This window comes from Schistocerca nitens, chromosome 10, assembly GCF_023898315.1.
Source record: "Schistocerca nitens isolate TAMUIC-IGC-003100 chromosome 10, iqSchNite1.1, whole genome shotgun sequence".
Taxonomy (NCBI): Eukaryota; Metazoa; Arthropoda; class Insecta; order Orthoptera; family Acrididae; genus Schistocerca; species Schistocerca nitens.
The window spans coordinates 107,915,548-107,935,492 of NC_064623.1; the positions used below are offsets into that span (position 1 = coordinate 107,915,548).

General features: G+C 40.8%; 1 protein-coding gene across 6 annotated transcripts in view; it reads left to right on the forward strand.

Moving 5' to 3' along the window:
• The first annotated feature begins 247 nt into the window (after nt 1–247).
• Nucleotides 248–19,945, forward strand: part of LOC126210645 (ankyrin repeat and protein kinase domain-containing protein 1-like) — a 206,979-nt gene continuing 187,281 nt past the window's right edge. The window contains exons 1-2 of one of the 6 annotated variants that reach the window (XM_049939965.1): nt 263–349; nt 418–568. The gene's annotated coding sequence lies outside the window, so the exon portion shown is untranslated. Of the gene's footprint in view, nt 569–596; nt 692–19,945 lie in introns of those variants that run through there. The other 5 variants (XM_049939966.1, XM_049939968.1, XM_049939969.1 and 2 more) reach the window with 5 other exon arrangements.

Sequence of the window (19,945 nt, forward strand, 5' to 3'; positions counted from 1 at the left end):
GATAATTCATTCGTGGTGTGTCTTTCTTTTTTTTTTCTTATTTGGAATAAATTTTTCAGGACGTTCTCAGTAAAGTCCTTCATTACCGTAAAGTGTGAAAGTCGTAAAAACTGCAAAAACGGCATAGGCTGATGTGAAGGCTGTGATAATGTACACAAGATTAAAAACCCCACTAATTTACAAACAATTTTGAATTTCGCGCGGAATGAATTAAATAACTGCTTGGCCTAACAACGTGAGCTGTCAGCGTCTGCCACCAAGAAGCGCTACGAGCTGCAAACCCGAAGTGAGGCGAACACAACCGATTGGCTGATAGATCATTGCCGGGATTTGACGTCCCTAGACACAAGTAACAATATATATATAGATATAGGCTCTCTACCTGTCATTGTTCGTGAAGTGCAGTATCTGTTGCAGCAACGGTGGTAAACATGTTTGTTTACATACAAAAGAACATATTTAGTCGGAAAACGTGTCCTGCTTGACAGCTGTGGTCCCAAGAATTGATTTTGTAGAACTGAACTATTAGTTCATGAAACAAAAGGAACTACACGATTAAAAGTCTAAGGTACTAAAGCTGCTTGACACAGTGTGCGCTGGCAGTTATAAAATCCAGATAAAGTTTCACGGCAGTAGATGATATTATACCAGTCAGAAAAGTAATAGCTTACATTTCCGCTGTTGTTGCCAGGTACAGTATGTTATCATCTGTCATAAGGTTCGACCACACAATGCATTTTTCTGTTCAACTTTGCGGATGTATGTGGTATGCATGATTGCCCCGTCAAATCTTTGATAATAGTTTAAGCAACTGCTTTTTCTGTATATATGTGCAATTCTTTTATTGGTTCGTGTTATTTGCGGCTGCTACAGTAAACCACGGTTTTTTATTTACAGCGGGATGAAAAATTTCGCAATATAGAAATATAAAACATTGTCGAGTGCTTTAACTTCCTGCCCTAGTAGTGCTACATTGCAAACACCATGCGATTTTTTTTTAAGTGATGTTCCTAAGAGAAAGGTTTTACCGATGAATTTAATACTTCTTAGTAATTCAAAGCAACCGACACAGCCGCCCACTCAAGTTTCTGCCCATAATGAATATTATAAAATTAGCTTCTCCATGTTGTGTTTTACGCAATTAAGTATCCCATCCCGTCATAATTGCTATTTAACTGGAGTGAATAGTTTGCACAATCAGTGTTCTGCTTGACTGAATCTCCCATTCCGGGATAACGGAAGCGTCTGATTCCACCCATTGCTTTGGCCAGTGACGTCATCAGTATGGCGGAAACGACCATTCACAACTCCCATACCGCTCCTATGATGTCATCACGTAACCATGACAACAAACACTAAAATATAGATCGAAAAACCATCAAACAGATATTCCTCCGAAAATATCATGAAAATAACGGGACAAGCGGGGGAAATTGGGGGTTTTTGGGTGAGGACAAACTAAATATAAACACACGCCACTAAATCAAACGACAAAAAAAACACTAAAACAACAAGACTCCGCAACCTTCCCAAATTCCACTACACACAAAATCCACTGGAATCGATCACTTCCCTTGATGTAGATAGGTCAACAGCAACTACCGATACCACACTATAAATCTCATTTCGCCATCACCACAGTTAATCCTACCACAAAATACCTAGAAAATAAAAATTGGAATCGAACATTTCCCTTGACCTATCTAGGTCAACAGCAACTAGCGATACCACATTATAAATCTCAAAACACCACACTTAATCCTACCACCAAAAAGAAAAACCTAGAAAATCAATATTGGCATCGAACACTTCCCTTGAACTGTTATCCTTACAACATCTCCACATATAGCCGTCCCCGGTCTGAGAGGCCACGACTTTAGTAAACCTCATTTCTTCACAACACACTGAATACTTCACGACTTCAGCCAACAGGCTGAATAGCTGAAGAAATTTTATTAGAGACAACGTATGGTCCCCCATCTTCGCCGACAACCGAAAACTGTTGACCTTGTCAGTCATATCTGTACCTACCAAAGACATAAACAAAGAAATTTACCAAAATACACACACGACAAGCAGAAAAAACTATAATAACGTCGACCTAACAAAACCAAAATAGTTAACTCACTGAAAAATATTCCGCTGAAAGGACAGTCACCACACCAATACCGCAACAATATTGGAATCGAACACTTCCCTTGACCTATATATCTAGCGGTTCTGGCGCTGCAGTCCGGAACCGCGGGACTGCTACGGTCGCAGGTTCAAATCCTGCCTCGGGCATGGGTGTGTGTGATGTCCTTGGGTTAGTTAGGTTTAAGTAGTTCTAAGTTCTAGGGGACTTATGACCTAAGATGTTGAGTCCCATAGTGCTCAGAGCCATTTGAACCATTTGACCTATATAGGTCAACATCAACTACCGATACCACAATATAAATCTCAAAAATTTTCACCGCCACCACACTTAATCTTACCACAAAAAAACCCCTAGAAAATCAAAATTGGGATCGAACACTTGCCTTGACCTGTTATCCTTATGACATCTCCACATATAGCCGTCCCCGGTCTGAGACACAGGAACTTTAGTAAGCCTCATTTGTTCACGACACACTGAACATTTCACGACTACAGCCAACAGGCTGAGTAGCTGAAGAAATTTTATTAGAGACAATGCACTGTCCCCCATCATCGCCAACAACTGAAACCTGTTGACCTTGTCAGTCATATCCATACCTACCAAAGACAAAAACAAAGCAATTTGCATGACGAATGGAAAAAAAACTACAATAACATCGACATAACAAAACCAAAATAGTTAACTCACTGAAAAATATTCCGCTGAAAGCACAGTCACCACCAATACCACACATGTGCAATGCTACCACGCAAATGAACCCTATACGCCACATAACATGCTACCCATAAATACACCACCAAAGAGAACCACTGACCGCAACAATATTGGAATCGAACAAAATTAGAATCGAACACTTCCCTTGACCTATATAGGTCAACATCACCAGAACTTTAGTAAGCCTCATTTCTTCATGACTCACTGAACATTTCACGACTTCAGCCAACAGGCTGAATAGGTTAAGAAATTTTATTAGAGACAACGCACTGTCCCCCATCATCGCCGACAACCGAAACCTGTTGACCTTGTCAGTCATATCCATACCTACCAAAGACATAAACAAAGCAATTTACCAAAATACACACACGACGAATGGAAAAAAAACCTACAATAACATCGACATAACAAAACCAAAATAGTTAACTCACTAAAAAAAACACCACACACATGCAATGCTACCATGCAAGTGAACCCCATACACCACATAACACGCTACCCATAAACACACCACCAGAGAGAACCACTGATCACATCAAAACGACACCTACAAACATGCCACTCTCACAAACTAAACATGACACGACATCACACACCACAACAACGGTCAAAGCCGACGGGTGGAATCAGAGTCTTCCGTTGACCCCCCATTCCACAGTAGAAGATGGACTGATGAGCCAAAACATTATAACCACCTGCTTAATAGTATATGGCCCACTTGTGGAACACATCACAGTAACGATTCTGCACGGCATGTGTTCGACATGCCCTTCGTAGGTGTCCGGAAATATGTGGCATAAGCTGTCAATGCTCAAGTTACAGAGTTTCTATAAATTATAGGTTGGTGGTTGATGGGGTGGAGGTGGCACATAATCTTGCGCATGTCTCCCATTGGGTTCAGATAAGGCGAATTTGGTGCCAAAGACATCAACATGAGTTCATTAGCATACCTTTGATAGCTATCACAGATCCTGTGGTAGCCCTGTCGGGTGCTTCCAGTGGCATAATTCTGCCCATTATGTCTGTAGCACAGAGCTTGGTTTGATCGGCTGTTTGCCTGGATGAGTGCACATCTGGATGCAGCCATTGGCTCGGTGTAACAAGAACTGTCATTCATCCAGCCAGGCAACAAGTTTGTGCTGGGTTGTAGTAAAATCTCAATGATCCTCTGCCCACTGCATTCATAATTGACAATTTCATTGGGCCAGTCTGCAACACAGAGGATCCTTTTCCTGAGGATTCAATTTTTCAGAAATGTGTGCTGAACAGTGTGCTCTGGAACACTTACGCCTGCACCAGTATTGTACATTGTCAGATCTCTCACGGGTTACCTCACCTACAGAGAAGGCAAGCCTCCGACTACCATATTCTGTCATGAGACATAGACATGCAGCACAGAATTTGGCATGATATCCCTTAATAAGTCATCCAACAACTCTATCGATGCCAAGCAGAATAACTACTAGTGTAAGGGCCAGACGTGGACCAGTTCATTGTTGACTTGCTCAATTCGTGAAACTCTTCATCTTGATTAAATCATCCAATTTTTCTGAAACTGTAGTCATGCTTGTCACCTACTTGCAGTTTCACTGTCCTTCAGCATCCATGGATGCTCATGAGAGTAGCATGTGAACAGCTGATCAGCTTGGCTACTTCTCAGGTGGTCATTCCCTGATGGCAGGCAGTACTGATCTACCGTTTGTCAAAGTTGTGTATGTCAGTGAATTTCCCCATTTATGGCCTGTATTGTTACTAGAGTGATTCCCCAATTTATCTCTGCTTTCCTACACCCTTTCCTTACTGTGTCACAGGCCTGCAATGTCACCAGCTGGCATTTGCTCTCACTGTGGGTTGTGGTCAGAATGTTTTGTCTCATCAGTGTATGTTATGCTGAAATTTTATGACTTAAAAATATGCACTGCATTTGAATTTGAACTTGTATCTTGTATAGGTACTGACTTCACCTACTGAGTCATTCAGTCTGTCTTTATCCCCCCCCCCCCTCCCCCCCCCCCCCACAAAAACCACCCTCTGTACCCTGATGGACTGAAAAATTTTGAAGAAAACTATCGAGACACGGCATAAAAGTTTTTTCTGTAGTGGTTTGAAAATGTCAGAGAGAGGACTTGTTGGGCTTGTGTACTGGACTGAACTATTAGGCATAGTCATATAGTCAGGTTGTTAGGATTGTTGCCCATGGAATATCAAGCATCTGGGCATTGGCTGCTGTACAGTACTTAGTTGTCATATATCTAATATCAATGATCTTATATCATGTATATATTTCAGAGAATCTGTTCAATCAAATATACATTTATATGAAATAGAGAATGGATTATCGTCCTTCCGTACAGGGCATTGTGGTAATGCAGTGGCGAAAGTTGAGAACTTGTGCTGGACCAGGACTCAAACCTGGACTACCTTAACCACTCTGACTATTTCCAACTTATTGCACGCTAAAATGCAGCATCCCTCAGACATTAACCCCCACTCATATGTCTGACAGAACAGACACCACCCAAATATATACATTTCTGTAAGTCTGATTGTTTGGGTGGGGATGCGCTAATATTATCCAAACTCCTACAGGAATTGATAATTTACGAGAAAGGGGTTAATGGATGAGGGACGCTGCATTGCAGCATGTGATAAGTTGGAAATCTCAGTCGATCAGGGACCATGTCCGGAAGGCCGATATGGTTAATTCAGCCGTGAAGCGGTAAATCCGGATTCGACTCCCAGTCTAGCTCAAGTTGTCAGCTTTTGCCATTGCATTACTACAATGCCCTATGCGGCTGTAAGTCATTGAATTCCTACCCATCCCTTCCCTTTCATTCCCCGTTCTTCACTTCATGTAAATCTTCTATCATAGTGTAACAAAAACAATCAATTTGTACCATAAACATAAACACCATTTCCGACCTGGACTGATTGTTTTTTCTTACACAGTTATCTGTCAGGAGATTTCATCACAGTGTACACAGTACTGTAGAGTGAATTTTTTTAAATAATAAATGGTGTGTCCCATAAATATGGGCCAGTTGGGAATGATGAAGGACTGTACCTACATATGATGTTGCTTGTGGAGGTTGGCTTAGTGGTCTCCAAGCCTTTGGAGAACAGACCATTATGCATCATGCTTAGATTGAAAATGTGTTTAGTGTGCACGTCAAAAGTCAAGGTGCATTTGAACCACAGAACAGTAAATTTCTTGAACAAATCTCTGAAGAGAATTTTGATATGGGGGTGCGTGGCTTACAAGGAACCTGAGAGAATATGATTCTAATGTGATTGAGAAGGTCCAAGAGACTTCAGTGGGCTACCTGAACAGCTTTCAGGGAGCACTGAGCACTGGAAAAACCCGGAAGTGGTTGTATGTCTGTGTAGTGAAAGTATTAAGATTGCAGTAATACTTGTTCCATAGTTCATTAATACAACATCTGCAATGATGTAGAACATATCAGTTTAACTTAAGTTTTTATTATGCAAAATATATATGTTACCACTTCATATCTACAAAATCATCTGTTGAGCAGGAGTTGCTGTTCAGAGATTCTTTTAATTTGTTTTTAAATGTTGGTTGGCTATCTGTCAAACTTTTGATTCTATTTGGCAATTGACCAAAGATTTTTGTTGCAGCATATTTCCCATCTTTCTGTGCCAATGTCAGATTTAACCCAGAATAGTGAAGATCATTCTTTCTTCTAGTGTTGTAGCTATGCACTTCATTGTTAATTTTGAATTGTGATGGGTTATTAATAACAAATGTTGTTGTTGTTGTCTACAGTCCAGACTGGTTTGATGCAGCTCTCCATGCTACTCTATCCTGTGCAAGCTTCTTCATCTCCAAGTAACTGCTGCAACCTACATCCATCTGAATCTGCTTATTGTATTCATCTCTTGGTCTCCATCTAAGATTTTTACCTTCCACGCTGCCCTCCAGTACTAAATTGGTGATCCATTGATGCCTCAGAACATGTCCTACTGAGTGATCCCTTCTTCTAATCAAGTTGTGCCACAAATTCCTCTTCTCCCCAATTCTATTCAGTACCTCCTCATTAGTTACGTGACCTATCCATCTAATCTTCAGCATTCATCTGTAGCACCACATTTCGAAAGCTTCTATCCTTTTCTTGTCTAAACTATTTATTGTCCATGTTTCACATCCATACAAATACGTTCAGAAAAGACTTCCTGACACTTAAATCTATACTCGAACTCAACAAATTTCTCTTCTTCAGAAATGCTTTCCTTGCTATTACCTGTCTACATTTTATATTGTCTCTACTTTGACCATCATCAGTTATTTTCCTCCCCAAATAGCAAAACTCATCAGTTACTATAAGTGTCTCATTTCCTGATCTAATTCCCTCAGCAGCACCCGATTTAAGTCAACTACATTCCATTATCCTCATTTTGCTGTTGTCAATGTTCATCTTATATGCTCCTTTAAAGACACTGTCCATTCTGTTCAACTGCTCTTCCATGTCCTTTACTGTCTCCGACAGAATTACAATGTCATCAGCAAACCTCAGAAGCTTTTATTTCTTCTCCATGGATTTTAATTCCTACTCTGAATTTTTCTTTTGTTTCCTATACTGCTTGCTCAGTATACAGATTGAATAACATCCCCAACCACTGTTCCCCTTTCATGCCCGTGGACTCTCATAACTGCCATCTGGTTTCTGTACAAATTGTAAATAGTCTTCCACTCCCAGTATTTGACACCTGCCACCTTAAGAATTTGAAAGAGAGTGCTCCTGTCAACATCATCAAACGCTTAATCTAAGTCTACAAATGCTAGAAACATAGGTTTAGCTTTCCTTAACCTTATAAGATAAGTTGTAGGGTCAGTATTGCCTCACGTGTTCCAAATTTGTACATACATATATACATACATTACAAGTTACATTTGAAAGAGCAGCTGTCTCTACAGTTATAGTAATATTTCTCATCTTAGTAGCTTAATAAATAATTGGATGAACAGATGTATTTGAAAAAAAAAAATAGTTGGCTACATTTTTAAATACTGGGTCCTCTTTACAGTACAATATTACTTGTCAAGCAGCTCTACAACCCGCACTTCTACTTGTCATATAGCTAACAGAACTTTTCAGTCTTTATTCTCTTATTGTTTGTTGAAATAGTGACTAATGAGATATGTTTAAAATTTTGTTTGAACTCCCTGGGGTTCCCAGTTCCTTGCATTGTTATACTGAAGATTGTTGACTAGGCCTACTTTTGTACCAGACTCATATTGTCATTCTGAACTGTAGACAAGGAGGCAAAGCCTCCATGGAAATTATTTTTGCATTGTGCTGATCACATTTCAGCTGAAACAGACTTTTTTTATTAGCAACAAAAACCTTTAATGAACGGACATATTTGGAAATGAATGGAAGAATTCCAAGACATCTAAAACGGTTTCTGCAAAATGCACTATTATCTTTGTTACACAATATTCTTACTGCTCACTTCTGCTGAGTAAAAATTTTGTTTAGTTAAGTTACACTGATTCAGAAGATAATTCCACCAGACCACAGGCAGAGAAAATATGTAAAGTAAAACAACACACTTATCTCAAGGTCAACACATTGAGAGATACTTCTGAGAGCAAAACATGCTAAACTTATCTTCTTGAGTAGTTTATCTATGTGTTGACTGCTTTTTAATGTGTCATCCAACTGGAAACCAAGGAGTGTTACATAGGTTGTTTCATTTAGTGTATGACCATTCTCATGTGCCACAAGAAAGAGTAACACAGGGTTGTATGTAGCAAATCTATGATGTAATTCAATTTGTACATTGAGCAGCATGTGAAGGAAATAAAGGAGAAATTTGCGAAGAAAATCACAATTCACGGGAAACAAATAAATACGGTGAAGTTCACCAATGACATTTTAATTCTGTCAGAAACAGGAAAGGACTTTGAACAGCAGTTGAATGCAATGGATTGTATCTTGAAAAGAACATTGGCAAAGTAAAACAAGTGCAGTAAAATGTAGTCAAACAAGACAATGTTTAGGGAATTAGATTAGGAAAATTTATACTAAAAGTACAAGACAAGTTACGTTTTTTTTGTAGCAAAATAACTACTGACAGCAGAAATACAGACAATATAAAATGGAGAAATTTATTCCTGAAATTCAACATAACTACAATAGGTGTAGATGTATTACCTAAAGCGACATAAAAATTTGTGCTGGACTGGGATTCAAACCTGGATTTCCTAATTCCAGTATTTGAAATTGTAGTTTGTCATCAAACGTAAATATATACAATAGAAAGATAGGCATATGACAAAAATAATGACAACAGTCTATGATTTGTCTTTGTTTCAATTTGAAAACATACACAGGAATCACAAGATGTGAGTGTGGGTAGATGAATTAATAATCTGATAGAAGACACAGATATGTGTGTGACATGTGGAAGTTTGGGTCTGTCCAGGGACTAGTTTGGATAGCCTAAGTGGTAAGGCAACTACTTTAGATGAGTGGAAATCTGGGTTTGAGTCCCAGTCTGACAAAAATTTCATTTGTTGCTTTAGGTAGTACATCTGTATTTACTACAGTTGAGTTGAATTTCAAGAACGAATTTCAGTAGTTCAAAATGTAGTTCATAATCAACTATAAACAAAATGCAAAGTTGCAATAGCAATCGAAGTTTTACAGAAAAAATAAATTAGGTAACATATAATTTAAAGTAAGGAAGTCTTTTCTGAAAGTAGTTGCATGCTGTGTAGCTTTACAAGGGGGTTAGGTGTGGATGATAAATAGTCTAGATGAGAAGAGACTAGATGCATTTGAATTGTGGTGCAGCAGAAGAATACTGAGAATTAGAAGGTAGATCTGATAACTAAAGAAGAGGCGCTGACTTCAATTGGAGGAGAAAATAAATTGGTGTAACAATGACAGTAAATGAAAGTGTAGGATTATAACCCTACCACTACTATTGTAATTTAGTATGCTTTTACTTAAATAACAGAAAATACTGTCTGTATGTTGCCATGTATAACGCTCTTACTAAATTTAGTTTAGCTTCCAAATAAAGTACACTATGGGAGGATAGTTTTAATAAGAAAAGCTAATCATTAGGGTTACTTTTTTTACAGGATTTTACCTTATGCATAAGTAAATCAGACTATTCAATTCTTTTCCTATGATCTTACCCAGCGGTTAGAAAGAAATGCAGTATGAATAGTATTATATTGAAGCTAGGACAATTTAGTTCCAAGTTCATTTAGTGGTTTAAAATATGTATGAATGATTGCCAGCCTGTCCAGGCAATGAAAAAGTGAAGTATTGGAAAAACAGAAATATGAATTTTGCCTACTTTCTTGCTACTGTTTAAGTTGCTTCTTCAAATAAATATTACTCCACATAAACAATGTTTGTGCAGGCACAGGAATTATTTGACTACTGCATCCTTATACATTACATTTTTAAAAGAGAAAAAGCCCAGTAGATAACTTCAAAGAACCTAAAAAAATTGGTCAGGGGAGCCTTTAGAAAAGCACTTTTCACAACAAACAAACTTAAATACACTCCTGGAAATTGAAATAAGAACACCGTGAATTCATTGTCCCAGGAAGGGGAAACTTTATTGACACATTCCTGTGGTCAGATACATCACATGATCACACTGACAGAACCACAGGCACATAGACACAGGCAACAGAGCATGCACAATGTCGGCACTAGTACAGTGTATATCCACCTTTCGCAGCAATGCAGGCTGCTATTCTCCCATGGAGACGATCGTAGAGATGCTGGATGTAGTCCTGTGGAACGGCTTGCCATGCCATTTCCACCTGGCGCCTCAGTTGGACCAGCGTTCGTGCTGGACGTGCAGACCGCGTGAGACGACGCTTCATCCAGTCCCAAACATGCTCAATGGGGGACAGATCCGTAGATCTTGCTGGCCAGGGTAGTTGACTTACACCTTCTAGAGCACGTTGGGTGCCACGGGATACATGCGGACGTGCATTGTCCTGTTGGAACAGCAAGTTCCCTTGCCGGTCTAGGAATGGTAGAACGATGGGTTCGATGATGGTTTGGATGTACCGTGCACTATTCAGTGTCCCCTCGACGATCACCAGTGGTGTACGGCCAGTGTAGGAGATCGCTCCCCACACCATGATGCCGGGTGTTGGCCCTGTGTGCCTCGGTCGTATGCAGTCCTGATTGTGGCGCTCACCTGCACGGCGCCAAACACGCATATGACCATCATTGGCACCAAGGCAGAAACGACTCTCATCACTGAAGACGACACGTCTCCATTCGTCCCTCCATTCACGCCTGTCGCGACACCACTGGAGGCGGGCTGCACGATGTTGGGGCGTGAGGGGAAGACGGCCTAATGGTGTGCGGGACCGTAGCCCAGCTTCATGGAGATGGTTGCGAATGGTCCTCGCCGATACCCCAGGAGCAACAGTGTCCCTAATTTTCTGGGAAGTGGCGGTGCGGTCCCCTACGGCACTGCATAGGATCCTACGGTCTTGGCGTGCATCCGTGCGTCGCTGCGGTCTGGTCCCAGGTCGACGGGCACGTGCACCTTCCGCCGACCACTGGCGACAACATCGATGTACTGTGGAGACCTCACGCCCCACGTGTTGAGCAATTCGGCGGTACGTCCACCCGGCCTCCCGCATGCCCACTATACGCCCTCGCTCAAAGTCCGTCAACTGCACATACGGTTCACGTCCACGCTGTCGCGGCATGCTACCAGTGTTAAAGACTGCGATGGAGCTCCGTATGCCACGGCAAACTGGCTGACACTGACGGCGGCGGTGCACAAATGCTGCACAGCTAGCGCCATTCGACGGCCAACACCGCGGTTCCTGGTGTGTCCGCTGTGCCGTGCGTGTGATCATTGCTTGTACAGCCCTCTCTCAGTGTCCGGAGCAAGTATGGTGGGTCTGATGCACCGGTGTCAATGTGTTCTTTTTTCCATTTCCAGGAGTGTACTAAACTACTTAGATACTGAAGCACACACTTTTTATACTGAACATTTCACTTCAGAAAACCTCTCTCTTACTGGAATTTACTTTCAAAAGATATTACTCTCATTATTTACACAAAAACAATTTAAATGGTGCCTCTTTATATTAACTTGGCACTTCTTAAGTCTATAAAACAGGATACTCGGATTAATCAAACTCCAGGAAGGAACCCTATATGCACTACGTGATCAAAAGTATCTGGAATTCAATATGGTGTTGGCCCACCCTTAGCCTTGATTGATGGCTTCCAGTCTCGCAGGCATATGTTCAGTCAGTTGCTGGAAGGTTTCTTGGGGAGTGGCAGCCTATTCTTCGTGGAGTGCTGCACTGAGGAGAGGTATCGATGCCAGTCGGTGAGGAATGGCACAAAGTTGGTGTTCCAAAACACCCCAAAGGTGTTCTGTAGGATTCAGGTCAGGACTCTGTGCAGGCCAGTCCATTACAGGGGTGTTATTGTCATGTAATCACTCTGTCACAGGCCGTGTGTTAGGAACAGGTGCTCGACCATGTTGAAAGATGCAGTCATCGTCCTTGAATTGCCCGTCAACAGCAGGAAGCAAGAAGGTGCTTAAAACATCAATGTAGGCCTTTGCTGTGATAGTGCCATGCAAAACAACAAGGAGTGCAAGCCCTCTCTGTGAAAAACATGATCACAGCATAACACCACTGCCTCCGAATTTTACTGTTGGCACTACACATGCTGGCAGATGATGTTCACCGGGCATTCGCCATACCCATATCCTGCCACTGGATCACCACATTGTGTACTGTGATTTGTAACTCCACACATTATTTTTCCACTGTTCAAGCATCCAGTGTTTACGCTACTTATACCAGGCGAGGCGTCGTTTGGCATTTACTGGCGTGATGTGTGGCTTATGAGCAGTCACTCCAACATGAAATCCAAGTTTTCTCACCTCCAGCCTAACTGTCATAATACTTGCAGCGGATCCTGATGCAGTTTGGAATTCCTGTGTGATGGCGTGGATAGATGTCTGTGTTTTACACATTACGACCCTCTTCAAGTGTTGGCAGTCTCTGTCAGTCAACGGATGAGGTCAGCCTGTATGCTTTTGTGCTGTATGTGTCCCTTCACACTTCCAATTTACTATGACATTGGAAACAGTGGACCTAGGAATGTTTATGTGTGTGGAAATTTTGCGTACAGACGTATGACACAAGTAACGTCCAATCACCTGACCACGTTCGAAGTCCGCGAGTTCCGCGGAGTGCCCCATTCTGCTCTCTCACAATGTCTAATGAGTACTGAGGTCACTGATATGGAGTAGTACCTGGCAGTAGGTGGCAGCAAAATGCACCTAATGTGGATAACGTATGTTTTTGGGGGTGTTCGGATACTTTTGATCACATAGTGTAGGTGTATGATTAGGATGAAATAACAGGGTGAACCAGTTTCTTTAAAAGTTTAAGAATGATTATTTACTAATAAAACACAGTTCAAATTAATGGTTCATGCTGTACAAAAGTGAATACCAAAAAAAATCTTATCCAGTGGTTGTAGGCTTGGGTGTGGCAAACAATTGTAGCAGCTTGCTGTGTGGGCTCAATTTCTCTTCTTGACGTCATTCATTTTTACAAACAGTAGTCCAACAAGTTGCAGCTATGCCATAAGCAGTTTGCAGTCTTCGTCCGAAGCAATTCTGTGCAAATTTGCAGGAAAAGTTTCTCCTGCTCCACAAGGCTGTTGCCTCAATCACTGCTGCCTACAGACTGTGTGACTGACTTCCCATGCTTGCTGTTTTAGGATGTCAATTCGCCATTACCACCTTTTCCACTCCCCAGAGCCATTTTTGTTTCAAACAAAAGCACATTGGCTTTTACATAACACCTATTTCTTACAGTGTTCCTAAGTGTGACCATTTCTTACAATTGTCAAATTTACATCATCATGAACAGTTTATGCACACAAATATTTTTATATACAAAATGTCATCAGAAAATTATTTAATGTAATAAACAGTTTACAAAGTAGTTTACATACATCACTCAGATACAATGCAAAGAACTTCAGCCTCCAGTATAGCACACTTTACTTTATATATACAGAAAATATAGTATCAATATGTGAAAATTTTAAAGCAAAAAATAATAACAAATTTAGATGAGCCATTATGGTGTTATATAATGGTGTTATAGGTTGATAGGACTTTTTCTGAAGCATCTAGAAATTTAATTTGATAATGAAGGAAAGTGCAGGGGGTAAAAATTGTAGAGGGAGACCGAGGCTTGAATACAGTAAGGAGGTTCAAATAGGTATAAGGTGCTGTTTTTATACTGCAGAACTGTAGAGAGACACACACACAGGATAGACTAGCATGGAGGACTGCATGGAACTTGTGTTTTGACTGAAGACCACAACACTGACAGCGCACCTTGTGTGCGATACTGAGTTTTGTGTTACATACTGACTATATTTGGCTCTGTCAGCACAAGTCTTCCCTCCCGATCTCAATTGTTGACAGCTTGCACCATCGGTTCCCACTGCTCCCACCAGTTATCATTTGTAAGAGAAATGATATTTATGTTGTAGTTAAAACAGTAGTAGCAGATGGGCAGCAACTGCAAAACGGAATTATAAAAATATCGTCTGTTTAAAAGAAGTAGCATTTATGATAAAGAAACATCATGAGGTTACTGGCACAGTGCAGGCTATTTTATTTTATGCCACTTTGGCAGATGATGTGTTAGTTTCGCTGCCTTATTGAGAAGCTTCTCATTTAGCCTTGCAAGGCTGAGTAAACTCCAGCACAGACCTCTCTATGTTTGGAAAATCTTAGACGGTTATGAGGGATAGAACCTTAAACCTCTGCTGTTGTAGCCAGCGATGCTAACTGCTGGATTACTGAGATGAGCATTTCTGATAATTGTGTAACATGCTATTTTTCAACCTTTTTAAATTTGAGCATAGTAATGCAAGTGGCTGAGGCAAATAACATGTTTCACGTAACTTAAAGGATGATTATTTCTGTGCACTGAAGAAGCAGTTGATCATTACTCCACCTCAGTAGTAAGGGCAACTCATTCTGTATCTTTCTTTCTTATTGTGGGATCTATGTAACACAAACTGTGACTTAATGAATGACTAGTGTTTTGAACAGACTATTTCTCACCATTATGAATTGATTTGCAGAGTGGCTCATAAAAAATTGACCACAGCTTGTTTAGCTGCCAAACATTTATTGAACTCATTATTGTTGAGACATATACAAGTGTGTTTATATATTTATTTTTGAGATTGAGGAAATTTCTACAGATTGTGTCGAAAGAATAACGTGTCTATTATTAGTGCGACACCTGTGTTATAAATATGGAAGATCCTGCAACAATAAAAATGCACATAATATGAATATTATTTTGTGCAATGACTGCTTTCAAACATTTGTTCATTTTCAGTTTGAATGGCTCACTCATCGTATTGTTTGATGAGGCCACTATCTTGGCTGGTTCACTTCTTGTATGATGTGAAGAAAATTATATTTTAGAATTGGTGTAAGCAGATTTTTGCAGATATTGGTCACACAAAACAAGTGATTGTTTGGAATCTGTCATGACAGAAAATTAAAGAGCTTTTTATTGTGCAGAATCTTCTTGCAGAACTGTAAAGCCGTATGTGCACTACCAAAATGAGCCCAGGGTGTAGAATTAAAGTGGAACCCATTCAAAATGCAAGTGTTATTGGTTGGTTATTCTAGGCTCATTAGCCCGAAATATTGGGAACCTATACCATCTTTAACCGTTAATGGCACAAATATAAACTTCTCTCCTTCAGCAAAGAGTCTAGTATTAATAATAGAAGGAAATCTGAATTGGACTGACCCCATAACTGCAGTGTGCAAGAAGGCTTCAGCATCTTTCCATGCCCTGCAAAAATATAAAAAAGCTTTTCCCTCATGATCTGAAAAACAAATGTCTGCAAACACTTAGACTTCCAATTATTGGTTACAGTGATATTATCCTGCTAGGCCTTTCAAGGGAAACCTCATGGGCCTGGAACTGGTTATGAATAACCTAACCTAACCTAACCTCATGGGCCTGGAACTGGTTATGAATATCTGTGTTCATTATGTCTGTGATGTTTGACTCTTTGATTATATTTCACCATCATACGCACAGCTATCCTGGCTGCATACAGCCAGGTGCACAGATTTCCATACTGTCTGTCTGCTCCATTTCCTTACCAGTGTACACTGCCCCAATATCTCTCCTCGACTTTAACACTCTTGTCTGAACAACATGGCGAAAAACCCGTTCCCATCAGAGCAAAATCCTTTCTGTCCCACTCCATCATTCAGCCACTTTCTTGAAGTCCTTCTCAGTAGTAAGCACCCAACTTTGGAATAACCTCCAGCATTATATTAGAGAACTGAGTAACCTCCAGCTTCAGACAGCAGTTAATGACATATCTCCAAAGCAAGAATAATGATTAGTATTGTATTTGTATGCATTCATTACCCTTGTACATCCTTCTTTCCAACCAGGTCTTCATTTCCTAGTATTCTTAGCTGGTGAAATCCCATTAAAATTCCTTTCCCCAGAACGCACAAGTCTTTTTATATCTGCCATTATCAGTATTGTTACTATTGTCATTATTATTATTATTATTATTATTATTATTACTGATACTACTGTCATCACTATTAGTGACAGCAGTAGTACAAGTTCTACCAGTATTAACTTCATTAGTTCATAGTCAGTATCATTTACTCACATTGTCACTATAGACACGAAAATCATTTTAATACTATTTGTCATATTAAAATTGTCAATTCTTGGGTAACTATAATGTAAAAAAGGTAGTGTAGGTGTGAAACCCTTGTCTGAAGTCAGAGAGGGCCTCATGGCTCTAATGAGATTATGTTAAATAAATAAATAGATACAATAAAGTTTATATTACCATGTTCTGCCTATGTCAGCCAGTGAGTCACTACAGTAGTTATAGAATTGGTCTCTCGTTTTGTATAAGTGAATTTTAAATGCACTTCTGTTACAAAATGCTTCTCCTCAGAAGAAAAGGCAGTTTGTAACAAAGGATTTATTACCAATGAGATAATCACAGTAAGCAGTTTGTGCTAGACAGACGTGCCTAGTCAAAGAAGACTGGTTATAGAACCAGTCATATTGTGACACCAAATAGAGTCCCAGACCATAGCTGCAGTCAGATTTAAATATCTGCATGTTACTACAGTTTTGAAGTATGTGCCAGTGAACATGGTTCTCTACTGAAATTCTGTGGGACTGACAGATTTATACTGGATGGCTGCACATTGAGTGGACTATGTGATCCTTCCTGCTGTTTCAGCGGTCACAGATACTCGTGCTTACCATCAGACTGCGTCTCCGAGGCTATCGTGGCAATATCTCTGCCAGTCTTGCTCTAAGTCTACACATCCATATCTGTAATGTTAGGTACTTTATTCCTTCTCACTTGAAATTGACACATACAGACATTACTGACTCCCTTTACGCCAGGACTGTTTTGATGGGGGTTGTTATGTTTTATGAGCCAGTGTTAGGGAGGGAGGAGCCATCTCAATCTCCACTGTAGGTGTTGGAGAACTCTGCTGATGAACTAGGTCCAGATCGTGCAGCTGCAGCTCTGACAGGTCGCAAGCCGTAGCAGACCCTACTGAATCACAGCCTCTGCTACTGCGATGTCATAAGCTGCTGTTGCCTTGGTACAGACTGGGACAAATGTAGTAGGTGGTAATCTTGATTTGCTAGAGTTGTTTAGCTGGGGATGTCTAGAGCCACCATATAAAAGGTTGGCTACTGTAACTGGGTGCTGCTGGCAATGCCTGCTGATATCAGTTTTGTAATGAACCTAGAATGGGCGTTTGGCATGCTGGCCAATGTCTGGAGTTGTGACTCTGGGGTCCCCTGGGTTGATGGAAGGGAGCGCAGGGCAGAGGGCAACCTGTTAAACTCACCATCAGTTCGCACCTTCGGGCACCTGCCGACTGGAGCAAATGTGGACTCGGCTATAAGTAACATCACATGGCATCCATTTGATCTGTCTCTGTTAAATCATCTGGGTGCAGTAACAGGCAAGAGTTGACAACAGTATGGGAATTCACAGTCTTAAAGTCACCACACAACCAGGTAGACCCAACAGTTATTTTATCACAACTAGCAAAGATGACTGAGAACTTATTGTAATAGGTCTTATTTCATTCTTTTCTTCCATCATGTCAAGTTCATCTTTTTTGGATTCACATGAGATGTACCATTAGTACAAAGGCACACGAACTGGGGCTTTGCTGACAGGACACTTTTGTATGCACTGCCGGCAGTGTCCTCTATTTTTTTTTTTTTTTTTTCCCAGAACTTATCTCAGGTAAGAAAAATTCTACAAATGAAACACTGGCAAATCCATGATGGAATGTAACAATATTATGAGAAGGAAAGTTGCTACTCACCATATAGCGGAAATGCTGAGTCGCAGATAGGCACAACGAAAAGACTTTCACACTTAAATCTTTCGGCCTTCGTCAACAACAGACACATATATGTGCGCACACACATGCACACACTCATGCAAACGCATCTCACTCACACAACTACAGTCTCAGGCAACTACGAGCAGCAGCACCAGTGCATGATGGGAGTGGCAAGTTGGTGGGGGTAAGGTGGAGGCTGGAGTGGGGAGGGTGAGGGATAGTATGGTGGGGATAGCGGACAGTCAAGTGCTGCAGGTTATGCGAAGAGCAGGGGAGATGTGGGGAGGGGTGGTGGTGGGGGAGAGTAGTGGAAAAGGAGAGAAATAAATTAAAAATAAATAAATAAAAATAAAAAGACTGTGTGTGGTGGTGGAATGACGGCAGTGCAGTGCTGGAATGGGAGCAAGGAAGGGGCTGGATGGGTGAGGACAGCGACTAACAAAGGTTGAGACCAGGAGGGTTATGGGAACGTAGGACATATTGCAGCGAATGTTCCCACCTGTGCAATTCTGAAAAGCTGGTGTTGGTGGGAAAGATCCTTATGGCACAGGCTATGAACCAGTCATTGAAATGAAGGACATCATGTTTGGCCGCATGTTCAGCCCCAGCCTCCTCCTTACCCCCACCCAGTCGACACTCCCATCATGCACTGCTGCTGCGGCTCGCAGTGTGGTTTCAGTTGCCTGAGACTGCAGTCGTGTGTGTGAGCTGCATTTTCTTGAGTGTGTGTTTGTGTGCGTATGTGTGCCTGTTGTTGACAAAGGCCATTGGCTGAAAGCTTTAAGTGTGAATGTCTTTTTGTTGTGCCTATTTGCGACTCAGCATCTCCGCTATATGATGAATAGCAACTTTCCCTCTGAGCTGTTAGTTACACTACCAGAACCCTCACCCCCCCTCCCTTCCTCTAGTTTAAAGACTTCCACGTATAAAACAGCTCCAGACTTGTTAGTGTGTTAAGTATTTGACATTAAACATGTTAGTTTAGAAAAGGTTTGAAACTACTTTCAAAGTTTTTGAAAGTCGCTAAGTGCTCATTGTCAAACACTGGATGATTATAGTCTGGGCCATTTGGACTTGGTTTTAAGCAAAAGCTAATTTTTCATGCATTTCAGTGTTAATGACGTCATTTCTCTTGAAGATGTCATGCAATGATCCTTTCTTATGGCCACTTTTACATGAGCCACTGAGAGGTGCTTCTCTGCTGTGCACAGAGCCTTCACATGGCACTGCACAGTGTGGCACTACTGGAAAAAGGAGCAATTCCTTTGTCATTGTGCTGTGTTTTGATCTGCGACTGCTGCTGTGCCACCATGATTCACTTCCGTCTTGGTGCCTGATGAGCTGGAATGCTGTCTTTTTACTTCTCCTACTGAATAAGAAAATAGAAAAAGGTAACTGAAAAGTAAATCGTGGGAGCCACCACTTCTCAAAGGAAGAGTTGTTAAAGGTTTACTAAAACGCCAGCCAATTAATCCAACTATCTGGCAACTACAAATGGTAAACATATGCATGTCATCAAGGCACCTGAATGTGGGTCACTTTATATAAAAAAAAAAAATAAAAAAAAAAAAAAAAAAAAATCTTCATATTGTTGCTGTCCTTGTGTGATTGTCACCACAGACTCATGTTCAT